Genomic DNA, 19297 nt, shown 5'->3' with positions numbered 1-19297 from the left:
CTTGCATCTCCTGTGTTTTGTTGGTAAAGCTTGTGTCTGTTACTGTTCTCTTCCTTAGATTTTCTATCTCCAATATTTCTTCAGATTGTGCTTTCATTATTGCTTCTACTTTCATTTTCATTTCTTACACAGTTCTATTTCCTTCACCTGTTTGTGTTTTCCTATATTTCTTTATGGCTTTATTCTTTTCCTTTTAAGGGCTTCCGTTACTTTATAAGACTAGTGTTGATGTCATTTTTTTGTTCCTCTGATGGGTTCAGGTATCTTGGGTTTGCTGTAATATGACAATTGGTTCTAGTGTTGCCATAGTGCCCAGGCTTTTGTTATTTGTGTATTTATGCTGGTCTTTAGCCATCTGGTTGTCTCTGATATTGGCAGGTGTCAGATAATGAAGGGTGTGTCGTGGGCCAGAAAATGGAACTGGTGGTCTCTGATAGCCCCAGGCCTCTGGGAATGCAGATATGACTGATGTTCAGGAGACTGAAGGACGGCATAGATCTCTGCTGCTATGTTTGCCCTGGGTCCCGATACAGTAGTAGGTTGTTGAGTATAGCTCTCACTAGTCTCTCTTAAATGGCTCCACGGGTCTTTGGGGTTCGGGCCTGGGCTCTGGACCAGAATTGAGGTACACAGGATATGGAGTAAGAGTCTCCACTGGTAGGTTTGCTCTGAGGACAAGCCTGGCTGGGAATTGTGGTCCAAGGGTTCATACCTGGTCTTTCCTGGGGTCCCTTAGAATCTGGGACTACATGGAGGATAGGGTGTAGCTCAGGCTGCTGTTTGCCTAGTGGCCCAGTGCAAGGAGAAGGCTGGCACATATAGGCCTCATATCTCGGCAATAAGAGGTTACTGCCGGTCTCCTCTGGGGATTGAGTCGCTGGACTGGAAATGCTCTGAATTCTTCTAAGCCTTTGACCCTGGCATTATGTTTTCATAGCTCTTACTTTCCTTTATTTTTTTAACTTTACTATTTCCATCTTTGTCTCCTCTTTCCCTTGATAATTTTATTTGTCATCTGAACATTTCTGTTTTCCAAAGAAGATTCTCAGTATACCGCCTTACTACTCTGTAATTCCACCCTGGTCTGTGTCTGTCAATTATCTTGTTTGATTTCCACTAAACCTGTAGTAGCTAAGAAGTGATGCACTCTTGATATTTTTACCTCCATTTTTAGAACTGACTAAAATAAATATTCTCTTGACAAACATGGTGGTGCCCATTTTGTGAGCCGTTACACAGTGCATTGGCTTTATTTGTCCAATTTTCAAAAGATTCAAATTGTATGCTGGTATATTTTTACTGAGTGAATTGCCTTCACAATTTGGTGCTCATTTCTTTGGACTGATGATGGATAATTGACAGGTTATTTTGGCCACAGAGAAGACTAAGGTTGTTTGCAATGCTTTTGACTTCAAATAGTCATCAATCTGTATGATTGTGCATAAGCAGAATGAACGTAAGGACTACTTAATAATAGCTTTCCAGTTTATAAAAAGACCATAGAAGATGATGAGCAGCTGTTCCACTTTTCACTAAGAGGAGGAAATTAAGAAATAAGCACAATAATTGCAATAGAAAGATTATATATGTTAACAGGAATTTTGAACTCATCAATCATTTGTTAACTGTGGAAATTTTTGTGAAAACTAATAACATAACTAAGACTTATAAGTAAGTAGTAGTTTCTCCCAGTATTGAAATGTAGAGGACCAAAGGAGAATTTATCTACTCAATTAAGATTCTAAACACATAGATTACAAAATTTATTTAATTTTAAAACAAACATAAATGATCAGCTCCTTGTAGAAACTATTACAAATGATATGCATTGCATCTAGACTGAGGCTCAGATCTTCTACCAAGTCTTCAGGGCCCTATGATCTGCCTGTTTCTAAGCCATTGGACTATCAGTAAATACTTTATTCCCTTTTGTGTTTCCTTGTTTCTTGAATTTGTCAAGTTTGTTATACATTATTCCTTAATTCATCTATTTTGCCCCTTGAAGAGTGACAGTTTATCCAAAGCTGCCTTTTCCTTTATTCCTGTCTTCTCTCTGGCATTCAGCCATATAGAAGACACATTTATTGAGGTGTTCTGCTTATTACTGTCTTTGTCTGTCTTCCATAAATGTTTGTGAGCTTCAAGACACAACACATCTTGTCTTCTTTCTTTATCACTACATTAACAGAACATAAAACAGTGCCATAGGGAGTTTGATAAATGAATTTAAATGTCAGTCTCATAGAGAGTACTAGCAGATGCATGAAATAAAGGCAAAAGGAAATGGCATCATAATTCATGAGACACATTGTTTATACAGCTTTCACAGTTTCTGGTTTTTTTGAATATTTAATTATTAGAGTCATTCAGTGTTTAATTATTATAGTATATGGTACATTAAGAGTTTTCTTTTTCTTGTAATGTATTATACTAATGTACATTAAAAGAAACTGTGTGTTTGAGTGCAAACATTCCCTCTAATGGGACTACCCATGGAGAAAATTTCATAAATCTATGCCTGTAACAATATTGATTGTACCTGCTGTGAAGCAAAAACAAAATAAATAGCAGCTGTTATAGTAATGTAATGCGTTTAATTTTTAATATCTGGCACACTATCAGTAACCTTTTGTAGACTATCTCTGCAGTGAGTTGATAGTAATTACCTTAAACTATCCACTAACTGTTAGCTCCTTTTGTTTATCCATGTAAGTTGTTACAACTATGAAAAATAAAATGTACGTTGAGATGACTGTCAACTGTTAAAAACCTTGATATATATTAAACTACACATTATCAATACTCAAATGACACTCATAAGTATATATCTTACTCTTTAGAAGAAAATATGACAAAGATATTATAACAAAATAACATGAAATTAATAGATGAGATTTCCTAATTGGCAATGTGTTCAAGGAACCTCAGAAATATGAGTGAACACAAAACCCTGGTCTAGAAGCAAGTGTATTTGAATGATCAAAACTTTCTGGATCTTCAAATAGGTACAGAAAATAATATACAATATACTAATGATTATACAATTTGAGAGTAATGATACCAGTTAAAGACAAAACATTATACGTATAGTATCACAAATTTTAATATGACCCCTACAGAACTAATCTAAATTAAACTTATTTATAAAACATAATTGAATGTATAGTTATTGTTAGTTATGTATTGTAATGACCAATCGAACATATGTGTACTGAGAATGTAATTCATAAGAAGATACGGTCACCATTTTTGAGATATTGTATAATAGTCATCATATAAAAAGTTTGTTACTTGCTTTATATTTCCAATAACCTCAAGAGGAAAACACTAGGTTTTATTACATAAATCCTCTCTCAATTAAACTTAGTTGTTTGGGGGTTAAAATATTTTTATATCTTGATAGATGTTTTAATTTGATAATGACAAGTTACAATAGATAATGATTTACATTCAGAATTCTAGATGCACCAAGATAGGAAAGATGTTTTCTACAAGGCTGTCAAATACAAATAACCAAAAACACTAAGAATGTAACATTTATATAATTCATGATTGTGTAATGGTTCTTCTAGCTATTAGTAGTTTATTGTATATATGTGTAAACTATAATATATTTGTAAAAATTAATAATTTTTAAAATTTTCCAGAATCTTGCTATTCTTTTTTTCCAAGATATATATTATTTTATTAATTTGTTCTTGTTACATCTCAATGGTTATCCCATCCCTTGTATCCTCCCATTCTTCCCTCCCTCCCATTTTCCCCTTATTCCCCTCTCCTATGACAGTTCCTGAGGGGGATTTCCTCCCCCTGTATATGCTCATAGGGTATCAAGTCTCTTCTTGGTAACCTGCTATTCTTCCTCTGAGTGCCACCAGGTCTCCCCCTCCAGGGAAAATGGTCAAATATGAGGCACCAGAGTATGTGAGAAAGTCATATCCAACTCTCCACTCTACTGTGGAGAATGTTCTGACCATTGGCTAGATCTGGGTAGGGGTTTAAAGTTTACCACCTGTATTGTCCTTGGCTGGTGCCTTAGTTTGAGCGGGACCCCTGGGCCCAAATCTGCCTATCATAATGTTCTACTTGTAGGTTTCTAGGACCCTCTGGATCCTTCTACTTTGCCATTCTCCCATGCTTGTCTCATCTAGAGTCCCAATAGGATGTCCTCCCCACTATGGAATACTATTCAGCTATTAAAAACAAGGAATTCCCAAAATTTATGGATAAATGGATTGAGCTAGAAATGATCATAATGAGTGAGTTAACCCAGGAAGCAGAAAGATTCAAATGGTATATACTCACTTATATCTGCATATTAGCCCAAGGGGCATGTCACATGAAAGCCTTCAATTACTAGAAAACTGGGGCAGTGGGGAGGAATCTTGCTATTTCTTTCACCTCTGAATCAATTCATTTCTTTTATTCCTTCATTTCCTTCCATTCATTTCATTTCATTTACTTTTCATTTCACTTCATTCAATACATTTTCGTCAAGTGCCTCCAAACATACTTAATAACTCTTTATTTTGTTTTTGTTTATATTCTTATATTTCCTTTCATATTTTGTAGAAATTTTTACAGCATTAAAGAGACTTTGGAGTTTTAATAATTTGGTGATTTTAGAGAGAACCGGTGTTTTAGAGGACTGTGGGTATTTTAGAGAAATATCAATATTTCAAGGAGTCTTTGAATTTTGAAAAAAGTTGGATATTTTAAATAAATTAAAGTTTAAAGTTTGGGAAGTTATAAAGACTGTCATACTTACAAAAGTTGTCTAGATGAGGCATTATAGGCTATGGCCAGATGGTGGGGGAGGAGGGCCCCTCCCATCAGAGATCTAAGAGAAAGGAGTAGGGCAGAAGAGGGAAGGGGGAGAACGGGAAGAAACACACAATGGGATAACAATCTGGATTTAATGAAATGTATTAATGAATAAATTACATATTTTTAAATTAAAGAGTTGGAATGGTTATTATGATATAAATATTGTGCTATTTATATTAATATTACATATTTAGGATGAACAAGAAAGGAAAATAATAACTTACAGTAATATATATGGGACAAGTTCTCAAGATGTCAACTGTTCTGGTTAAGTTTTGGTCAACTTGATACAATCTAAACTCGTTTGATTAGAGGTCTAATTAGTAATTTTCTAATGCTGTAATAAAGCACTACAACTCAGGCAACTTAAAAAAAAAAAAGAAACCATATAATCAGGCTTATGATTTCAGAGGGTTACAGTCCATGATGATGGAGGGAAGGCATGGTGGTAGGAACAGATGAGAGCTCACATCTGACATGTCAAACAGAAAACAGAGAGCACACTGGCAATAATATGAATCTTTGACATTTCAAAGTGCCTGCAATGACACACTTCTAATAATTCTGTGCCTCCTAGTTCTTCCCAAACATTTTCATCAGCTGAGAACCAGGTATTCCAATATATGAGCCTATGACACAGTTTCCTGCTAGTTCTTCCCTCCTATATGAGCAGGAAACCAGTCTCACTTACACTATCACATTCCACACCCTGAAATGTATAGGCTCATGGCCTCTTTTGCCCAGCTTCAAAAACCTCTATTGTTTCTCGGTCTCAAAACAATGTTTACAAATAAAAAGTTAGCTAGCTGATCCTGTAGGGATTCTCTTAACTGTAACCTCTCTGAAACCAAAAATATAGATTACATATTTGAAACATACTCTGGCATAGAATATACAATTTTATTGTTATTTGACTTTTTTAGCAACTGTTGTTGATATCTACTTGTTTTAAATTTCTTGGTTTAGATGAATCTAGAAACTCTATTTATTTTAGCCTTTCAAATTTAATAGCATACAATTTATGAATATATCTTCTCTGGACTCATTGTGTTCCACAGGAGATAAATATGAAAGCTGGGAATGATGCAGGTGGGGATCATAGACTGTGCTGGCTTGCAGGGTGTTTGAATCAGCCTAGTCTGGGGATTTAGGAGTGGGTTGGCCACTAGCCCAATAAGGCAGGCCAGCCAGAAGTCAAGGTACAGAGGTTGGAAGGCAGCAAACAGGAAGGAGCTCAAACAGTCTGGGAACCACTTTCAGAAAATAGTTCAACTTTAATCAGGGAGAACAAAGGGTATATGTTCCTTAGAGGGTGGGTACGGGCTTGCAGTATAGGTGTACACAACTGGTTGAAACCAGGTACTTTAAGGATGCTTATTTTGAATTTACAACCACACTCTTATCACCTGAACAAGAAAACAGTACTTAATTATCCTATAGGTACAGGAAGGGAAGAACTAGCAGGAAACTGTGTCAAGGGCCATATATTAAATGTCGTATATATGTCTAAAGACACTCCTCAGATGAAGTCAGGCAAAGAGTAGGAGGCCCTGTTGGGGAGAGGGAGTCCTGCCCCTAATAATGAGCTATCTAGAATAAAAGAAAGTTGATCATGCTGAGGCTTCTTGACCTTATACTAGAGGTACACTATCCAAGTTCTAAGACTAAGATGCCTATCTGGACTGGGAGGAATACAACCTCAAACAGTACCGTCCTTCCAACAGTGGCCTTGGAAGGCTGGACTACTAAATATTCTGGCACACACCTTCTTTAATAATTCTATACTTCTTAATCATTTCCAAAGAGTTCCACTATCTGGGGATGAGGTTTCCAAACATCTGACCTTATGGGAACCATTCTCTTTCAAACTAGAACAGAATATTGAAGCAAAGCCAAGAATGGAGTTTTGGAATAGAAGGCCAGGCTCAACGGAGTGTACCTGGGCTCTGGATGTGCAACCAATGCAAGATCTGAGCATTGGGGAAAGTATAGTCAGACTAAGATCAAGCCAACTCTTCAGCCTCACTGGAGCACAGGATTGCTACAAAGATGAGGACTGCAGGTTGAATGCAATATTTCCCAGCTAGAATCTGAAGGATTCTTCTAGCTGGGCTGGCACATATGATGTGTGCCCATAGCAAATTTCGGAGCTTCTGATACCGCAGCTATGGCTCAGCAAACTGGGAAGTGTGAAGCAGCTGGACCTTGTGATTTAGGGTGCTGTGGGAGGGCTATGTGCAGGCAGTCAGGTCAGTCTGAACCAGAGGACTAATATGCAACTCAGGCTAGTCTTAGAGCTTGGATATTGTACCTCTAGGAAAAGGTCAAGAAGACTCAGCATGATAGACTTTGTTTTGTTCCTTAAATTCATGAATATTTGGAGGATGTAGTATATGATGTACATAGTAAATATTTAAAGACCTACAAGCCACTAATCATATTTTCTAAGATATTTAACTTAATGTACACAGTATCAGCCATTTGATTTTACTTAACATTACTTATCTCATTATAATGGAAGTAAATAATCTGCCTTTTTAATATATTCTAGACCTGTGTTTTAGCAATTAGAATGAACAATCCTTAAAAAATAATGTTTATTAACAAAAGACAACTTTGGGAAATACTTAATATTTCAATTATGTGATTTTATTCTTAGAGAAAATAAAACATACTTCTGAACCCTCGTAAACCATTCCACAGCCAAGACACTAGGACATCATTGGATCTCTATGTACCTTTCCAGATTCATTTTCTGCCTGATCTTTAGACATGAATCTCATTCCCTCGAAGTGCTAGTGCTCATGTGTCTGTGCTTTGCAGACCCTATTGCTTCAGAACAAATTTTCAATCTGTGCTGGTAAATTAAAACTCACCTGGCAGTGTATCCGTTGTCTGCTCCGATTTCATTCACCAAATCCAAAATTGTTCAGTTAGCTACTCTTTGCCATTGCTGTGAAGGGACTGTGTCTGGAACAGCAGCCTGCTTTCTCAAATCAACTGCATTTCTCTCATATCTTTTCATGCGTGTCTCTCTAATTACTCATTGTCAAAGGTACGAATGTTGTTATAAAAAGGCTATGCTGTAAGAAATCACAAGCAAATAAACTAAATTATCCCTTGCTTACTGGAACCTTCAGGGAAATATTTTTGTTTTGTTCATTTCCACAGTCAGAGTGTATTAAAGAGCACTTTTAATGAGCAGACTTAGCAGGAGTCATTTTCACAGTAATTCCTGCTGGGATTTCAATACATCCACTAAGCTTAAGCATGCTCTTGTAATATTTCTCTTAAGTTTCATTGATGAGAAGATGACTCTTGAAATCCAGTCTTTGTTGAACTCCATGGATAAATGTTTTAGACATTAACAATGTGCCATTCTGCCTTTGAATGAAGAATGTAGCCTTTCCCACCATCCTGGTTCACATTCACACAGTATTCTGAACCGAGCATGTCAAATTTTCCTTACTAGCTCTTCATTTTGGGTTTTTGTTTGGTTTGTTTCTTTTATGCATTCAGGTCTCGGATGCTGTACTTCTTTAGGCGGGTCCTGATTTCCATTTCTGACACTGTCATCTATATTTGGGGAACTTTTCTGCATCACCATAAATGGAGAGCCATTTATGTCTTGAGTTTTCCATCATCTTCCTTTACAACACCACAATTTCCACTACTGAAGACTTGGAGTACCACAGCCTATATTTAAGTGAACTCATCAGAATACCGGAAATAACTTCCTGAGCTGTACAGAAAACTGTAGGAATTTTCTTAGAATAGTAGTTCCTTATCTCTGTCTTCATGTTTGGTACACATTTTATTTTTAAAAAGTGACCAAACAGGTGTTCTGTTTAATATTAGCTGATGTTTTCCTCCACCCCCTGTGGCTAATACAATGGCAAATATTTTGGACTTTGATGAACTCTGCTTTTAATGGTTATATGATATTTATATTCTGTTATTTAAGAGAACAGTACGACTATACTCCTATTTGTTTAGAAGAAAAATAATGTTCCTTGGTATACCAAAGCATAAGAAATTGAAATGCATATTCCTAACCTGTTCCCACAGTTACCCACCCATTTAGGGAATATATATATATATATTTAAGGAAGACCCATAAAAGTGATATTTACTTACTTCATTAAAAATTTCACAAAATTACAGATTGTACTTCATTACTCAACAGAAACATTTATTCATATATTCTAATTAAAAATTTGAGACCAAGGACCCAATTATTCATTTTTAATTATTAAAAATGTTTGTTAAAGGAAGAGAATGCCAAATTTAGTAATTTTAGCTAATTTGGACATTAGTTTTGAACAGTAGAGATAATGCATGTGATTATTAGTAAGGCATCTGTCTGATAGATAACCTTCAATAATTTTAAATGGGCTTTCACAGCTATAGTTTGTATACTCTAGAGAGTTGAGTTTTACCTTATGTTCAGAGTAATTATTTTGTTATAGTACATTGATTTAGTCATCTATAAATAACTAAGATAGAAAAATGGATGTGGACACTGAGGAATATGGATGAAAGTAAGTTGCATTGTTCCTCCTGTGTCTAACCTATTCCCAGAATTGTATATGTTATGTCTATGAATTTTCAACGAATCTCAGCTCCAATGAGGAGGTGGATACTGCCTGTCTATTCTAAAATCAGTATATATTTTGTTTTTATTTAGTGATCACTGATGACATAAAAAGTAATTATTGAAGCTATTTTTTTACATTTAGTATGAAAATTTTACTGGTTTTCCCCATAAAACATGACAGAATATTGATTTGATATCTTAAAGGACAAGTTAATTAAGAGAATAAGAGTTAAGAATTAAGTTCATTGCTGTGGTTGTAATCTGTGTGCCCTTCACATTCAAAATTGATTGGTAGACATTTATACTTCCTATGTAAATTTGAAACACAGTTCAATGGTTTTAAATATAGTCCTTGTAAAAGTAACTTTTATTTGTCTCATGTAATTGTTGTCTTGGTGGCCCATCCTTTTTAGCTCTTTCTGAATTTTGGCTGGCTGGTTCAACTCAGCTGTTCTGAATTGAACTCCTCTACAAGCTGATTTATTCAAACTGGCTTCTCTCAGCTTCTGCTTGAATTGCTCTCCTTCTGAATTCCATGAATTGAAATGCACAGAACTGCACAACCTCAATAGAACTGGACCTAACACTCTGTACTGAACTGTACTCAACTCTATTGTACTGTCTCCTCTACTGAACTTTCTACTGTACTCTGATGTATTGTCTTTTTCCCTCTTTCTCTACTGTACCCTATGCTATGTAGAGGAATTTTAACTCAACAACATGACTTCAGTACAGACACTCCTTTAATCCCAAAAGACAGAGACTCAGCCTGGTATAGAGCAAGTTTTAGGTGAAGAAAAGTTTAAACCAAGATGGGGTGCTTTATGCCTTTAATCCCAGCATTCAGGAGGCAGAGGCGTGCAGATCTCTGAATTCTAGTCAGCTCTTTACAGAAGGTGTGGTTGGGTCAGTGAGTTGAGTGGCAGTTCAGTAGAGTTGGGTTTGTGGCAGGTCAATTTGTGGAATTCTGATGCAGTATTTACCTGGAGAGTTTCACAGATAGACATCAAAGAAAGAACAGTCTAGAAACAGGTGAAGAAAGAATGAGCCAGAGAATGAAAATAAAACAGAAGATTAGAACACATTGAAAAAATTAGTATGAGGTCGAGCTGACCAATTCAGTCAAATGCAGAGAGAGAAGTCAAATTGAATCAGTCAGCCAGGAGAGGAGTATGGGCCAGAAGAACTAAACTGAACCAGCCAACCAGAGTTAAAACAACAACAAAGAAATAAGAAAAACTAGAAATGGTGGATTTGTTCAGCACTAAATATCAGAGGCTGAAAATATTCTAGGCCTAGATTAGATTTTATGGAGACTAGGAGCTTCCAAGACTATCTTAGTAGATTGAGGCAGTAAGCCTCTGTGACAACAATTACATCAGGTGAATAATCTCTCCCTCTCCTTTATCCTACACTCATTTGCTATTTTTTAAGAGTTGGACTTTTGCTATCTCTGACTCAGTTGTCAAATCTTGCTCTGATTTGTAATTTTGTCTGCCCGTAATTAGACATCACTTTCAAAAGACTCCTTTCTTCTACAAAGTAAACATTGCCTACATTGTTTGGGATTAAAGGTTGGTACTAAGGGCCTGCCAGTATTCCATCCAGATAACACGTTAATCCAGGTATTTAATTCCACCTAGATCATGTATACCTAGGTCATAATATATATATTCATTATATATTTTCATTATATATATTCATTATATATTCAGATATATATATACTGAAATACTGATCAGTGGTCTTTCTCCTATGTCTTTTTAATTCCACTCCTCATCAGGAAAGGACACGACCTTACTTAATGTTAATATTGTGAGATTTGGAAGAGCAATAGTAGTATACCACCAGTCTCTGAAGAACAATTAGCCAAAGAAAGTCCTGTAGTATGCTGGCCTGTGTTTCAATTAAATGACTTCTTCAGATAGCACTCAGCTAAGATATAGCTTCATAGATACAGATTGTATTCTTCAATGCACACATGGTGGTGGTGCTTTGGAAAAATTAATTGCTGACTGCTGAAATTGTTAATTGACAGATGAACCAATTATTATATTTCACACATAGCTCAATTACTAAATTTCACACAGTGTAAATATTTTTGACCTTTTAAATGGCTGGGCCATTAGGAGAACCTGGTTTAATTGCTAGAATCACAATTTAAGCACTGCATTTTAAATTTGATGTTTCTAGGTGAGAGATTTAAATTTAAAAACATGTCAGATATTCACAAATTGGTCCTTAACACCTGTTCCAGTTTTAAAAGTCCCACCAAGATGCTTATTTATGAGCTTATTTGCTCCACATTTGAAATGAGATATTGAGTATATTTATTATAATATCCATCTATACAAGAACAGAAATGCATATTTGAGAGCAAATAGAAAGAAGGCCCTGACCTACTGAATTGCTGATCATATTGTGGAGCAAAATTAAAGATACAGAGAGCTTAATGAAAATGTAACAAGCTAGAAAGTGTCTGATACGTATAAATATTTAATGCTTACAATAACAAAGATAACACAGATATATTTTGCTCACTAATATTCAATTATCCAATGATAAATGAGTACCATATAATTACCAAAGTTGCCACATATGTACATTAATGTATTCTGATAACCATCCTATGAGGTATGCACTATTTTTCACAGGTCTAGTCAAGTATATAGAGAATCAAAATAACTTACCTTCTCATGAATTAAATAAATTGGAAGTGTGACAGTGCTCTGTTCTGACAACAGGGATAGTACAATTGCATATCACTTATGTTTTAGTGACGTGTAATACATGTTTTAACTGGTTGTGAGCCTGGAAGAGAAACAAAGGTAAAAAGCACAAGTGCAGAGGGGTGTTTGTTTAATTCAGGAATTGAGAACACCACAGTAATGTATCGTTCACTAGTTGAAATCTCATAGAGATGCATGTTGTTTATGGTGATGCTTGATTTGTCCCTGTACAATATCCATTAATTATAAACAAGGGAGATTGTCACCTTAAAACAAATGCTAAAAATAAAAAATCATAAAGCTAAAATTATAGTAAGAAATAATAATTAACAATATTTAAGTTAATCAGTATTTTTGATGATAAGTCAATTTTTGCAATATTAATAAAAATGATTGACTAGTGTTTGAAGGCACAGTTCCTTTTCTATAATAGTGGCTATAACAGTAAGTGTTTATAATTTGTGAAAGCAGTTAATGATTTTATATTCAAAATATTAAAGATTATATATAAGCTTTGACCCCCCAATTATACTTATAAGGAAGGATTATAAACACAATTCAAACAAAAACATTTCTAACAATGAAAACAAGGCTTCATAAACTGTTGGATATACTATACAATATTAAAAAACTTAGCTGACTCAAGACTATTAAGCAAATCCTTAGTTATAATTAGTATTAAAAAGCATTGGCCATTAAAGGTTTGGGTGTTTTTAATATGGATTTATGTAATTTTTATGAAGAAGAAATAAAAATTATTAAGGCAGATAGAGTCTTTTTAAATTGACTCACTGTCTTTTATATAAGTTAATATATATTTAATATAAAAATATGATTGAGTTAATATTTTAAAGTATGTAATAACTGTGAAGTATGAGTAAAATAACTAAAACAGTTCATGTGTAATAGTCTTGAAGAATTTTTATTACCAAAAATACTTCTTGGCACTTGCAACCTCGTAATGTCTCCTAACTGAAGATCCAACATTTTGTCTTTATATTTATAGAAAAGAGTACAATATGATCACGTTCTTAACAGCAATTCTGCCAAACTTATTATATTCATACTGCTTTTTATATCCAAGAATCTTGTCTCATAAACATTAATATTTAGTAGTATATGTTAGTCAGGGTTCAATTGAGAAGTAACATAAAAAAGAATAATGCATATTCAGTGTGTGTGTGTGTGTGTGTGTGTGTGTGTGTGTGTGTGTGTGCGTGCGCGCGCGCGCGCATGTGTGTGTGTGTACAGAGATGTGGTGTTTCCCTCAAATGACTATGGAAGCTTAGAACCACTTATTCTAAAGATAGACTCGGGATTCTAAAGAAAAGGTGTCTGGTGCAGTGTTAGCCTGATTCTGTAGGAATAAACACCAGAAACCGGACAATGATAGAGATGCTCTGAAGTGTCATCGTCTCAAGACCCAGGAAGAGCTGATAATCAGTGTTGAAGTAGTCAGACTGCAGGAAATTTCTCTTGCGTCCAGCTGGTGGTGTAAGTCTTATTGTTTCATTCAAGCTAGATATCTGTGGATAATTGGATATCTGGTGAAAAGATGACCGTGACACACAAAAAAACATAGTGTTGATAGGGCATCTGTGAAACAGGAGTACATAATATTTTTGTGTCTTCTTTGGGAAGGATAGCAGGCTACCAAGAAGAGACTTGATACCCTATGAGCATAAGCAGGAGGAGGAAATCCCCCTCAGTCACAGTCATAGGGGAGGGGAGTAAGGGGAAAATGGGAGGGAGGGAGGAATGGGAGGATACAAGGGAGGGGATAACAATTGAGATGTAATATGAATAAATTAATAAAATAAAATTTTAAAAAAAGAAAGAAACTTCATGCTACCGCTACCTGAAAACTTCTATTTACATCCACTGGAGCTAGGAGAAAATGGAGACTGATGGTACTCTATAGAATGCTTTAACTACTGCACCTCCAGCTCGTATAGTTGGTTCATCCTCCAGTTACTACTTTCTGATTAAAAGTGGGAGGTGAGGGACATTGTTTAACTCAATTTGAGTTGACTTACTCTTATATTTACTAACCAATGTTTCCTCCTCCTCTTCCTCCTCCTCCTCCTCCTCCATGTTACCCTTACTCCTTCTCCTCCTCTTATTCCATCCTTTTCTTCCTTATTTTTTTCTTATCTCTTTTCTGTCTCCTCTTCTCTTCTTATGCCTTTCAGCCTCTCTCCTTTCATAAATAAGAGATTTCTCTGTGTAGCCCTGACAGTCTCAAAATTGATCTTAGGGAAGAGGAGCCTGGAACCTAGACACTCACCTGCATTTGCTTCCCAAGTACAGGGGTTAAATGAAATTACCACCATGCCTTGCTAAACCAATTTTTCTTAAAGATAGGATAAATAATAGCAACAGAAATTAGAGAAATAGTTTAACCCCAGTCATAAAATTTGCCTTAAATCTATACATACAAACATAATAAATGTGCAACCAATTAATCAAAATTGCTGCTATGGGTTTTCAAACAACTCCTGTTCTAAATAACAATGTCTAAACCAAATATGTTCCATGAATTTAAGAAAACTGTTCTTTTTCACTGAAAATCACAAAGATTTTTTCCTTCTAGTAGATTTATCATTACATAGTAAAATACATCTGATACATAATACATCTGGTCAAATTAATGTATGCATCTGACCTTAAATACTATCTCCTTAATATTTTTTCAGATTAAATATCTCCTCATTTACACTAGAATTAGTTTCACATGATTTCTAAAATGTCTTATCCATAATTAAAATATTATATTATGGAATAGTCACATTGCATTTAGGTGTTACAGAGATGCTTACTAGTGCAGCAAGGAAACCAGAGGTTTTAATCTAAAAAGGTTTGGCTTTGTACTGATTTTGATGACTTTTTGTGCAGAAGATATGCTTATGGGGTTGTTACACAGTCTACATACATGAGTGTGTAGGTTTGCAACAGAATATGGCATCTGTAATCTTTTTCTGTCCTAATGCAGATATTGTAGATCGACTCACCAGCAAGTTCTTTTACTGGCTGAAGGACTTTGCAGGTCTGTAATTTGTATTATATTTGTAAAGAGAGGTTATCTTACTTAAAATCTTAGCTCTTTTCAAAGTGAAACAAGGTCTTTGAATTGAAGAACTGTTCAGTTGCACCCTCCTCACCCTATATGCAGAATGATTACATATAATATCATCTAAAAAAGAATCAATAACAGATTCTAAAATAGGCATAAACCTGTCTGAATTATCTGAACTACATATAGAATATGCGACAAATTTCAGTCATAAAAACCACTCAATACTTACTTGATTTTGACGCTACACAAAGGAATTAATATTCCTCAAGCACAGATAGCAGACTGCAGATAAATATTTAACAACATTTCTACAAATGTAATGGAAGTAGAAGATTAGTGTCACACCACCTTCCCATGATTTGATTTCCCTGTGTCTTTTAATAATGAACAATTGAGTGCCAGGGGAAATATGAACTATTGCTTCCTGAGTATGTATCTACAGAAGAGTAACCTAACAAGAATGTAAGAACCAAACAGCGTGGAGATCACAAGAAAACAAGACCCTATAGATCAACAGAGCGAAGCTCAGATGAGCTCACTGGGACTGAAGTAATGTGCGCGGATCCTGCATAGTTCAGCACTGGGTCCTCCACAGTCATATTATGGGTTCAGGCTTACTGTTTTATGGAGCTCCTCAGAGGGTCTCTGAGTTTTGCACCTTCTTCTTGGCCTCCTTTCCTTTTGTTGATTTAGCTTCTCCAACTTCAATGTGATAGCTTTTCTTTTATCTTAATATATTTTATTTTGTTATATTTTTAAAAATATGAATGAATTAATAAAAAATATAATAACTAATGTATATATTAACAACTAAACAGTCAGGTATTCCCACCGTGACAGGGAAGATCATCTTTCTCCAGTGGAATGGCACTTGATATATGAACCACAGGCCTTGTATTTAGAGGCAGTTGACCAACATATAATAGACTCCACATATTTGGGTATGATTTCACTTGGTTATACTTTGGTGTTTTGTTTGGTTTGTTTGTTTGTTTTTTTTTTTTTTGGTCATTTTGTTTTGTTTTGTGGTATGGTTTTCTTTTGTATTTTTGGTTTAGGGGAGTTTATAGTCATAAGAAAAGACTTAAAGTTTGCTTGGTAGAAAGGATAGGAGGATTTGAAAGAACTCTGGGGAGGGAGAAAACATGATCTGAGTATATTTAAGTTTAAAAGTAACTTTAACTAATGAAAAATAAAGATTATGCAAAGAACCTCCTCATGGAGATGGCTTCAAATGTGGCAAACAAGCCACTGAGCAAAATGTCCATGTTTCTACCACAAACAGAATTCTGCCTAAAAATGTGCATGCTTGGATACAGGCAGTGTCAATGGACAAACTCTGCCAAGACAGGGTAAGCAAGTCCTCAGTAGTTCCTGCCTCACAAATATGTCTTTAGATATTAATATTAATCATTTAATGAGTACTTTTGAATATTTCTCATGATTTGAGGAATTATGATTCTTCAATTTTCTAAAAGGCTTAATATAGGAGGTAGTATCTTTCATAAGCTTGGATTTCTCCCATTATCAGTTACTTTGTTGGTCAATGGTTAGATGTATTCATGTTTACAATATTATGTAATCATTAATTTTTATTAAAATATATGTATGAATATATCTGAATCATAACAAAACATTCAAAAAGGATTAATTTAAAAATATTCTTTTAGAATCACATACATGCATATAATACATTTTGATCAACTGTACAACCTTTTCTTCCTCCTCCAGTTTCTCCTCTATCTCTGCTGTCATTATTCCTTCCCAAATGCACATGACCTTCTGTAAAACCCTCTGATAACATCACATTCCTTTTAGGATCAGGCTTTCCATATCATAATTTTGATTTTTATCCTATACATTTTACATTGCTTTTTATTGTACACTCAAGTTCTTTCACTTTGTTGTGCTTTTTTTTTGTGAATTTATATTTTCTTTTTATTTTGTATTGTGCTCTTACTAATCTTCATTTTTAATTGAACACTGTATAGATATGTGAATGTTTGAATTATTAATGTAGTAATAGTTTCCTAAGGTAAGTAATCTGCAAGTAAAGAAAATATAGTATTTCTGAAATAAAAGATATCACTTCCAATTTATACTTATTTATGTTCTTATATGTAAGCGTTTTCTGTTTTTCTTGATATTTGTTATAAAAAACAATTTGATATCATAACAATGGATAACCTTTATAAGACATTATTCAACTATCATATAGTAGATACAGGGACAGGACAAGACTGGAACAATCGTGTCTGCATTCACAAATAATCATGCAAGGAAAATTTATTATTCTCTGTTTTAAAAAGACTTATAATACCTTCCCATTATTATAAAAGTCACTGAAATACTACAGGGAAATAAATTAAAGAGATTTGGTCAACCTTGGGATGATTTTTACAATATTACTATGGATTTTTTTTTGTCTTTAGATCTCTTGAAATAAAATCAACTGTACATTATTCAAAAGAAATTATTTTAGTAAAAGTCTCCCAAAGTGATGAATTTGCTGAATCAATTTGAGATACCCTGTTCCTACTTGTAACTATAGACTGTACTAATGCCACCTTAAGATTTAATATTAAAAGCGGGCTACTGCACTCACATATGAGTTAAAACAGTTTTGTGATGCTTTGAAAATATTTCTAGTGTGGAATAGAATAACACAAATATGACTGGATTATGTTGCTATGACAACTATGTTTTCTCTATTTCAAAGCACACTTGCTATTAAACTTCCAGCCTGTAGGTTGTACTGCCCTTCCCCACAATTTATCTGATACATGTGTGAAAATGCTGATGAAAGTGAAATAAGGAACATACTCATAGCAGTTATGAGGTATCATCTCTCAATAAAAACAAACTAATGTAAAAAATGCTGACTCTAACACATACACTTTATTTCTAAAACTGTCTGTGTGAATATAAGGGATATTATTAAGATCTTCCTCACATTTGTTAGAAATTTTATTCTTAAAAAAGGAGCTAGATGCAGAATCAAATACAATAATCTCTCCAGAAGAGATAGTTTTCAAATTATATTTAAAGGATTATCTTGAGTTTAACAGAATGCACTTTAATACAACAAAACAATTTCTGCTAAATTAAAAAAAAATATTTCATTTTAAAGCAATTATTTAAGAATACAAATGTGTGAGTCAGATTGTATTGAAGGTGAAATGGTGTTTTAAATGTATTATTGTGTGATGGTATATATATATACATGTGTGTGTGTGTGTGTGTGTGTGTGTGTGTGTGTGTGTGAGCGCATGCGCACATATGTAGAGATCACAGGATATTTTTATGGAATAAGATTTCCCCATTCACTAGGTATTCTAGAATCAAACTGCAGCATGCAAGCTTATAGAGCAGGAATTTTATCTGATGAGTCATCTTACCCAAATAATTCTAATATTTATTTGTAAAAATATTCAAATTAATCTCTACAAGCCTAGCCTGGGTTTTTACCTACTTAGAGTGGTTTTATAAGATTAAATTTACAGAACCAGGAAAGTTAATATTTAAATATTAGTGCCATTGTAAAATAGCTAGAATAATTTAAAATTCAAGAGGAATCTTATGCCCTGTATTCTTTCTTTTATTTTTATTTAAATAATTTATTCAGATTACATTCCAACTGTTATCCCCTCACTTCTATCTTCCCTTTCCCCCTGTGCTCCCTCTTTCACCCTATCCCCTTCCCCTAGGCCTGTAACAGAAGAGGACCTCCTCCCCCACCATATGATCACAGCCTATCAGGTTTCATCCAGATAGCCTGCTTCCTCTTCCTCTGAGTGCCACCAGGCCTCCCCACCAATAGGAAGTGGTCAAATAGTCGTTACCAGAGTTCATATCAGAGGCATTCCCTACTCTCTATACAACTGTGGACAATGTGCTGTCCATTGACTAGATCTGAATAGAGGGTCTAAGTTTACTGCATGCATCGTCTTTGCTTGGTACAGTCGTTTATTGTAGGTATCTTGGGTCCAGATCCACCAACCTTGATGGTCTTCTTGTAGGGGTGGAGAGATAGCTCAGCTGTTAAAGGCTAGGCTCACAATAAAAATT

General features: G+C 34.7%; 1 protein-coding gene across 6 annotated transcripts in view; it reads left to right on the top strand.

Annotated features, from left to right (window-relative positions):
• Positions 1–19297, top strand: part of CDH12 (cadherin 12) — a 1018075-nt gene that overhangs the window by 106030 nt on the left and 892748 nt on the right. Inside the window, exon 5 of one of the 6 annotated variants that reach the window (XM_084781271.1) lies at positions 15146–15199. The exons of the other annotated variants lie outside the window; for them this stretch is intronic. The gene's annotated coding sequence lies outside the window, so the exon portion shown is untranslated. The remainder of the gene's footprint in view (positions 1–15145; positions 15200–19297) is intronic. 6 annotated transcript variants of the gene reach the window in all.

The sequence above is a fragment of the Acomys minous genome (genome assembly GCF_964271855.1).
Source record: "Acomys minous genome assembly, chromosome: 5".
In the NCBI taxonomy this organism is placed as follows: domain Eukaryota; kingdom Metazoa; phylum Chordata; class Mammalia; order Rodentia; family Muridae; genus Acomys; species Acomys minous.
The sequence above is the reverse complement of the archived record's forward strand: the minus strand, read 5'-3'. Positions and strand labels throughout refer to the sequence as shown.